This window comes from Quercus robur, chromosome 3, assembly GCF_932294415.1.
Source record: "Quercus robur chromosome 3, dhQueRobu3.1, whole genome shotgun sequence".
In the NCBI taxonomy this organism is placed as follows: domain Eukaryota; kingdom Viridiplantae; phylum Streptophyta; class Magnoliopsida; order Fagales; family Fagaceae; genus Quercus; species Quercus robur.
The window spans coordinates 53,508,768-53,517,737 of NC_065536.1; the positions used below are offsets into that span (position 1 = coordinate 53,508,768).

An 8,970-nucleotide genomic window follows, 5' to 3' on the forward strand; every position below is an offset into this window, starting at 1 on the left:
TCCCAAAGATTTTTGGGTCCGTTTGGATTGAATTTATTGTTGCTGAAACTGAAAACTGAAAACACTGTAGCAAAATAATTTTTAAATATGTGAATGGTGTCGTAGGACCTGTGAACAATGCATGAACAGTACATGAACAGTGCGTGAACATTGTTTTTTTCCCCTGCACAGTGATTTTACTGTTCACGCGCAGGGAAAAAAAAAAAACTTGAAAACGCAGATCTGAAAACGCCACTTTCAGCCCACCCCAAACGCCCACTTTACCATTTTTTAAAAAGTTATATAATTCAAAACTCAGTTAATCCTACAAAAATATATGTATGACAGATGAAGTACTAAGTAATAAATTCTTAAAATAGTAAAGTCTCTTTTTATCAAATAAGATATTTGGGATTCAAACCTTACCTACTCCAAAAACTAATGGGTGTCTTACCCTGTGATAAAAAAAATCATCATAGAATAGAAGTCATATATTGAAATTCTATCTTATCTAAAAGCAAGTAATAAATTCTTGGTAATCTGGTTATACCAGAAAAACATTTGATAGCAATACACCACCCATCAGGGCCCTTCCCTCCGGCTCCTTAAGGAACAACTTATCCTCCATGTAGTTTTGAATTTCCCTGATTGTTGCACTTAACTTTAGATCTTCACATGCTTTCAATTCTTGTAGAAAGTTGTTCCAGATGTAGCTCAGTACTTTGATGAACTGAGTTTTATATTTTTTCAAGAGAGCAAACCCTGCCATCTGTAAATCATAATTTGTTTTTTTACTCTAAGGGCTTTCAAATATTGTTTTGCTAATATCATTATGTTTCTGTATCAACTTACTTTCAGGAAGGCACTCAGTGCAACCGCTGTATCTCTATTGACAGGCAGAGTATTTAAGAACCTTGCAATCCATGCCCAACCTTCTTTCAGGCCATGTGTGTTCTGGAACCCTGTACTTCTGTCTGCCAAAACAATCATTCTTGGTAAGCTTCTTTTGCTTTCAGATATGAAGGGAGTAAGGGATAAAGGAAAGGTGTGACAATAGCACCATGTCAAGAGAGCTGGGGTTTTGTAAATTGCCCATTGCTAAAAATAAAGCATTTCAACACCTCAAAAGTCAAAAGCATAAGATCATAGTTGCAAACCTGAACTAGAGCCCCATACAATTTCATGTAGGACTCTAACCGTCTCAGATAGTCCTTGGTGCTCTCAAGCTTTCCGTCACTTTCTTTGTATCCAAGAACCTTATAATAAGCCCCCTTGCATTCAAATGCCGACTGCAGTAAGAAAATATAATTAAATATCCACGCATTAGCAGCAAAATCAGAAACAAAACAGCAATAACAAAAAATAGGCCAAGGAATTTAAACTTTTGACTAAGATAATTTATTGGATCGGTCATAGATAGAAAGGATAATTCAGAAAATTAAGAGAAATTTGGCAAATTTCAAACTCTCCCAACTTGGACTATTTTCAAAATGTTGGATTTAGGAAAATAGCTACATGTGTTTAAAAATAATTACCATTCAACTCAAAATATACAATCTGCCACTCCAATAAAAAAAAATTAAGCAAAAGAATGGAATGTAGATAAATTTATTCTCATGTCCACATAACTATTCAACATTTGAAAGTCACCATCAAGGCTCAGCACTGGTAAGAAGATCACAATTTGGTTCTCTACTACATCCAGTCAGGGGTCACTCAGGACTTTTCTTGTCTACTTTAAAGCAGGAACCTTTACTTAAGATGAGACTTCTAAGTAAATAAACCATATATAAAAGTCACATTTATTATTGAACTCAGCAATTCTCTTCAATCAAGATAACCAAACGATTATGCAATTTTTAAGGATTAGGAAGAACAAAACTCCAAAAAATAAACTTAATATCTAGCAGATTCTGATTTATTAGTAATATACTCCATTCCAACCATTCATAGGTCAACCAAGTATGCAAAATAAGTATAAATAAGGATGCCCATTTTTTATTTTTCCTTTAAATGCAATTTTTTTATTAGTAATTTACACATGCACTATTAGGTCTTGAACCCATGGCTTCATGCTCTAGATGCAATACTAACATGACATGACATGACAAATTCCCCAAAACACAGTCAAAGTTGAAGTGTCAAATTCAAAATAACCATATCATGACACTAAAAACATCAATAAATAGCTTCTCTGAGTTGATAAACATCACCTCTGAGTAGGTTATATGCTTTGGAACAGTGTAAATGCAGGCTCTGTGGAGTTCAGCAAGAAGGAGATCCATTGTATGTGGAACCTGATTCACATATCATAAAAATATAAGCAAATAAATGTAATTACATACAAGAGCTGCAGCTGGGTTTAAATCCTCTTCCAACATAACTAATGACACGATAATACTTTCAGACTAATGACTCAGAAATTAGGTTGGTTCAGCAAACCGATCTATTGAGCAATTTGCAGAGAAAATTCTATATCCTTCAGTAAATTCAGAAAACAACAGTTACTTTGGTATAACAAAACTTTGTTCTTAGATAATACTAACTCCAAGGAAAGGAGCATCTGATTGCTTTCTATAAACACATGCATGCAGCACAAGCACACACATACATATGAAGAAATGATATGCACCTTCCTTGTGATTAGGATTGCTGTGATTGGTGTGAGGGTTTGTGAAAAATGCATGTCTGTCTGTCTATTTCAAGAAACAATATATGAACAGTGAGCTACATCCTGAAGGCTATCCTCCTCAGTCATTTGAACCAAATTCATGAAATTCAAACCTTTTTTTTCAACTTTATACAAAAAGAAAGCCTTCCATGAAGGCTTCTAGAATTGGTATCCTTGAGATATCCCTAAAACATATTAAAATCAAACCCTAACCACAACCAATTACACCATTCAAAATCAAACTTCAAACCTTGTTTTAAAAGAAAATTCAGGCATAAACATTAACCTAGAAACTAGCAGTCCTCAATGTTACAATATCTTGAAGTTTTGAAACAAATTATTTAATTTTTACAACCACTGAGTAGCATCCTAATGTGTAGACGAAGGTAAAACACAGGAGCATCCAACTGTCACCAACCAATGATCTCATTAACGAACATCCATCCCTAAACACAATGAATTAAACATGTTTTACCTGTGAGGTAACAAGAACAATGACATACGCACAAGCAAAAGCATCATTATCAGGGCTGATACAATAGGAGAGAACCTGTACCATCAAAATTAGGAAATATATTAATATCATCTCTTTTAGTTTACTGTTTACTTAAAAAAAAGGATTTACTACCATTATCCTATAAGAACGAGAACAAATTTTCAATTTGAATTTCACCAAAGCATAATAGTCAGAATGTCTAAGGCCATCAAATGTCATGAAAAAAAAAATTATGAGCTGCAGAGCCTCTCAACAGTGACTCCAATGCTGTATTAAAATAAGAGGAAACAAATATTTAAATCCTACCATCAGAAAATTTTTATTTAACTCCATACTTGGACTCGTAGTATTTAGTACAGAACTTCTAGACTTGGCTAACCCTAATTTCCAAATTCTACATTCTCTTTTGTTTTGATGTGTATAAAGATCTAACTCTAAATGTTCTTTTTAAACTTAATTATCAAAAAAAAATTCTTTTGAACTCTTTCCAGATACCAAATAAAATTCCACATTTTCCAACTTTAAGCATGTTAACATGCATGTTCCAAAATTTTCTGTCTACTTCTGCCATTCTCCAAACAATCCAACCAAAAAATGAATCTAGGTAGAACACAAGAGCATGTCTTTGGCCAGATTTATGAAATTACCTTCTTTGCAAATGCTGCCATGCTGACAGATTGAGGGCAATGAGGATCATGGAAAATCTTAACAATTTCACATGCCTTTTTACTGCAATTGGTAAATCGATACAAACAAGATCCAGAAGTATTAGTTACTTTTATGGTGAAGAATTATAACTAAAATCAATGCCATGAATAAAACAAGAATTTGAGTTATTTAACAATGAGGTTTTCTTAGCATTAGAAGGGAATGATTCTTGTGTACAGCTCCTCAAGCTGAAGCTAAAGGATTGGATTCCCAAAGCCAATCACAGGGCCTTATAAGATACCATGCCAAATCAATAAAGTGTCTTTCAGGCTCAAACAGAAATAATACAACTACACAAAAATCATCTCAAGAATAAGGAAAACCCTCCTCTATCTAAAGAGGTTGAAGCAGCAACTACAAGTCTACAACATTCACAAATGAATGACAGATCATAAATCAGCCATCTTGATCAGTAGCAATCACTTTTTTAGTTCAAAGCCTTGAATAATACAGTAAATTTTTATTTTTATTTTAAAAAACCCTAAAGGCAGTCCAGGGCAAAAGGGCTGGCATTAATTTACTGGTCTGACCAGCTGTAAAGACAAGCAAAAACATTTTTTTTTAAACAAGGATAGCAAAAACTAAGTCCTTCGTATCAGAGACATGCTGCAATTCGCTGGGGTGAAGGGAAAACATTGATGCCGTTAGTATACTCATCATGATAACAAAATTTAGATAAAGTAATATAGATAATAAAGACGAACCAAAAAAAATTCTTTGATAATGAAACGTTTCGCTAGAATGCAGCAAAAATCAAATCCATCTCACCTAACAACTTTCGTTGACCTACGTATTTGATTTATCGACCTTTTAATAAGCTTTTCATAGCTGCTCAAATCCTAACAAAAAATAAGACCACATCACCTACCAATATAAAGGAAGCAAGTCACATAGCCTATAACTTAGACTTCAATAAAATAACAGACACAAAATGAGAATTCTAATCTACAATAATGGTACCTAGGTGAGTAATAAATAATAACATTAGCCTTTTCAATATATAAAGCCCAACTAAAATTTAGGAAAATATATATACTAATTCCAATTTTTCAAAACTTAATCCCTATAGTGTCAGCAATACCTTATTTTAAGTCAACCTCAAAGCCTGGTTTCTTTCATCTACCTCTTTAAATTTATGTAGTCTTGCCTGTTCAAAATTTAGAGCACTTTCTGCAGCCCAAAGTACTTTACCTACCATCACGTTGCCAATTGACGAGGGAAAAATATTAAATGAGACAAGTCACTAAATAACACACACAAAGCATGCTATAATAAAATCCATCAAGTATTCAAAAAATTTACTTGAAGTTCCTGCATTGGCATTCATTTGAAGTCCAGCATCTTCTTGTGCCACCCTAGCAACAACTCTAGTTGAGGTTTCACTAGCTAGCCTTTCTGCAGCTTCTTTCGCGGCTCTTCTCTCAGCTTCCAAAGCAGCTCTTTTTGCTTCCTCAACTCCAAGTCTGGCCTACATTCCAAAATATTTTTATTACTTAGAAGGATGATGGTATCAGCCCTGAAATTCCAATAGCTATACCAGAAGTACTTTGTCTCAATAGGAGACTGACCAGGAAGGGCACCAAATGGCCAGAAAACCAATTAGAAATAGTGGTAAACAAAATGCATCTGACGAAGAAATGGAATAACAAAGTCTTGTGTAGTTTAATGGAAAGCGTTCGCATAAAGTGCAAAAATGAAGCCCCAAAAAGCACAAGGCATGGCAAGCGCCAAAGGAGTTCCAGATTGCTCATAATCCAAGAGCTTTCAAGATAACTCGGCATGCATTTCAAAGGATATCTATAGGAATAACATGAATAGAGGAGGCTTGAAAGAACTAATATCAAAATGTTTAGCAGAAAAACATCAAACTGAAAGGTCAAGCCAACAAACCTCAGATTCTGCTTTAGCTTTTTCTTGGCGTAATTTTTCTTCATGGAAAGCCTTTTCCTTTCTTTTGGCCTCTTCATAAGCTACATCACTTCTAATTTTCCTTTCTTCTATTTGTGACCTCAGCTCATGGTCCTGCTGAACAGTAGTCAAGTGATTATCAAGTGCTTCTGCACTGCAATGATTGTAAGAAAATATCAAAAGACATTTCTGGGATTCTTTTAATTGATTTGACCCTTATGGAACCGGAAAAAAGGAAAAATTAAAAATTAAAAAAAATTTAAAAAAAAAAAAAAAAGCGGAAAACAAGCATCCATTAAGCCAACTAGGGAATGGGGAAAAAATTCAGATTTCAAGATTTATCAATATTAAATCAAATTGTAACATGCTCCAGCAAGCAGCAATAGATGTTTAAACACCATCTTTTGACAATGACAAGACAAAGGGCTTCAATTTATATATCAAAATACCTAAATCAAACTCCAGATTTATTCCCCTTTAGATAAAACATGAAGTTACTTTTTCAAATATATTTCTTATATCCACATCTTTTGCAAATGAGAACATTGCCAAGCATCAAAAGATCTCTAATAAAACCTACCAATGAACAATTTCAGTTGCCTACAACACCAACAAACAAACCCTTAGTCCCAAAATTTTGGGGCCGGTTATGGATCCTCAACATATTAATTAGGGCCAACCATATGTATTCTTTGTCTCTATCTAAAGTCATACTCTCTGTATTATTTCTACTAATGTGATCTTTGGTCTTCCTCTACCTTTTTTCGTTCCCTCAACTTGGATAACAATATTAAGTTACCTGCCCATTATTTCCCATTAATTACAGCTCTCCATCCCTCCCTCTGTCATTTGTTATTCTCTACTATCTTTTATAGAAACAAACAGAATTGAATCTATGAGAACGAAATCCATATAAAGGAATTGACAAATCATCAACTAAATGGATTGTGTCACGTTTGCATTCACTTGATAGGTTTATTACAAAGATGTGGTAAGAATTTATATATCACAGGCAAAGGTAGCAGAAAGACACAACTACAGAAACTAGGACGACATTCCAAAAACTCCACCATTTCATCAAAATAAAGAATGTCATCATGACATAGTAAATTGTCTTACATTTTGCGTTGGTATTGAGTATCAAATCTCCTATCCATTTCACATCTTGCTTCTCTGTATCTCTCAACTTGAATAAGGGCAGAAGTATACTTTTCACGTAAATCTGTCTCTAAAGCAGAAATTTTGTTCCTGATCTCCTCCTGCTCATCAATCAAAATACTATGTTTATGCACCAAGCAAAAGGGAAAAATATTAATGAAACATTTACAAACAGACATAAATCAAATCATGGGTTTCTTTGCTATCTATGACACCTCAAAAAGGTCAAATATGAGTAAAGAACAAAAGATAAATTCATTTATTTCTTTGCATCCACGTTTAATATTATAAACTCACTCATTTTTCTACTAATCCAGGCTTAACAAAGAATTGTATAGCAAACAGAAAAGGAAGGCTCCATAACTAAGTGTGAATGGAGTAGTACAAGAACCAGAAGTAGCAGCAACAGAAGTAGATTATAAAAATAACCTTATGGATATGGATGTAGAGAAGAAATAATCATAATTTTCATGTCATGTTTCTGAAACAATAGTGTAATGTAATGTATAGCACTCAATTTACTTTATTTTTCAAGATAGATTGTCTAGAAAAATCCAAAAGAAATAGCATTAAAATTGATTTTTATAGACCAATCAGAATAGACCCCTAGGATTTATAATTGCCTCAAAAAGTCATAACAACTTAATGAAAATTAAACTTTTTTGCCGAAAATGCATAAAATTGAAACATATATTAGAACATTCTTGAAATAGAAAATGATTCCTTCTAAATTTTAAATCCATTGAATTTCATCTTCTTCTTCTTTTTTCTTTTTTTTCTTTTTTATTTAGGGAAAAAGAAAAAGGTTTTGAATCTTTAGCTCAATCTATAGCAAGTGGAAAATACAACAATGAGTACGCAATCAAAATCAACACTGATAGCTACATACCTTAACTTGAAGGTGATTTTCATGGCTTAGCTCATGCAAAGCAGTTCCTACTATTCCCTCTTCGTCCATCAAGTAGGAGCATTGGTTTTCAAAAGTCGACTCGCCATCACTGTTATTGGAAGGTAAAAAATGAATGAATACCATCATTAAAAAATAAAATTCCAAACCAAACACCCATTTATATCGTCAAACAAAGTTTCCCCTGTTAAAAGAAAAACAAGAAGAAGAAGTTAGCACCTCAAACTTCCATACTCCTCAACCTCGCTTTCAGTGTTGTCATCATTCTCATCCACAGAGAAGCGCATTGTATTGGAGAAATCTCTAAACAGAGTTCAAGATGAAAAATGTTCATACTAGCAAAAAAATAACAACATGCATGTATATATTTATGAAAAAAAATGTGATACCTAGGTCCTGTTTTGGCAAATTTAGGTGCAGAGAGATGGAGCTTAATTTGCAGTGAATTAAGTTCTGATAACATATCATCAAACTTCCAATCCGGCTCGGGATCTATGGTGATTCCATCAAATCTTTGGGGACAATTACAACACCCCTAATTGAATACAGAATTTTCTCAATAATTAGAAGAACAAAAGAAGGATCTCAAATGGACCAAACAGAGAGAGCGAAAGGGAAACTGACATTGTTATCTATAAACCTCATGGAGTAGGAACGGATTCGCCTTTGGAATTAGGGTTTTTCAAATTTCAATGGAGGAAGAGAGAGTCTGAGTGAGAGTGAAAGCCATTGTTTTGAGGGTTTTATTTTGTTTTCTGAAAGTAGCGTACAAAAAACGCAAAAACCCGCGTTTTTTTATTTTTAAATTATTTTTTTTTTGAAAGTCGGTGACATTTCCTTCCCCTTAACTCTTTTACGCTAGAGCAGTTATCTTTACTCTTAAGATTTGGGCCCTTTTGGGGTATATTTAATACCCCAGAACTGGGCCTTATATGCGATTGAAGATTATTACCTTAATGTGTTTTTGGTTTTTGTTTGTTGTTGAGTACTTATTCATTTTTAATTATTCAAGACTTTTTTTTCCATTTTTATTGACATAGGGGAACTGTTAATCAAATCTCATACGGGCAACTAATCCCAGATCATTTATTCAACAATAAAAAAATTTATTAGTTGAGTTAACTAAAACCCACCATTATTCAA

General features: G+C 33.6%; 1 pseudogene; it reads right to left on the bottom strand.

The window, feature by feature from the left end:
* Nucleotides 1-328: 328 nt before the first annotated feature.
* On the bottom strand, nucleotides 329-8,585 carry LOC126718361 (mRNA export factor GLE1-like; annotated as a pseudogene).
* Nucleotides 8,586-8,970: the final 385 nt, after the last annotated feature.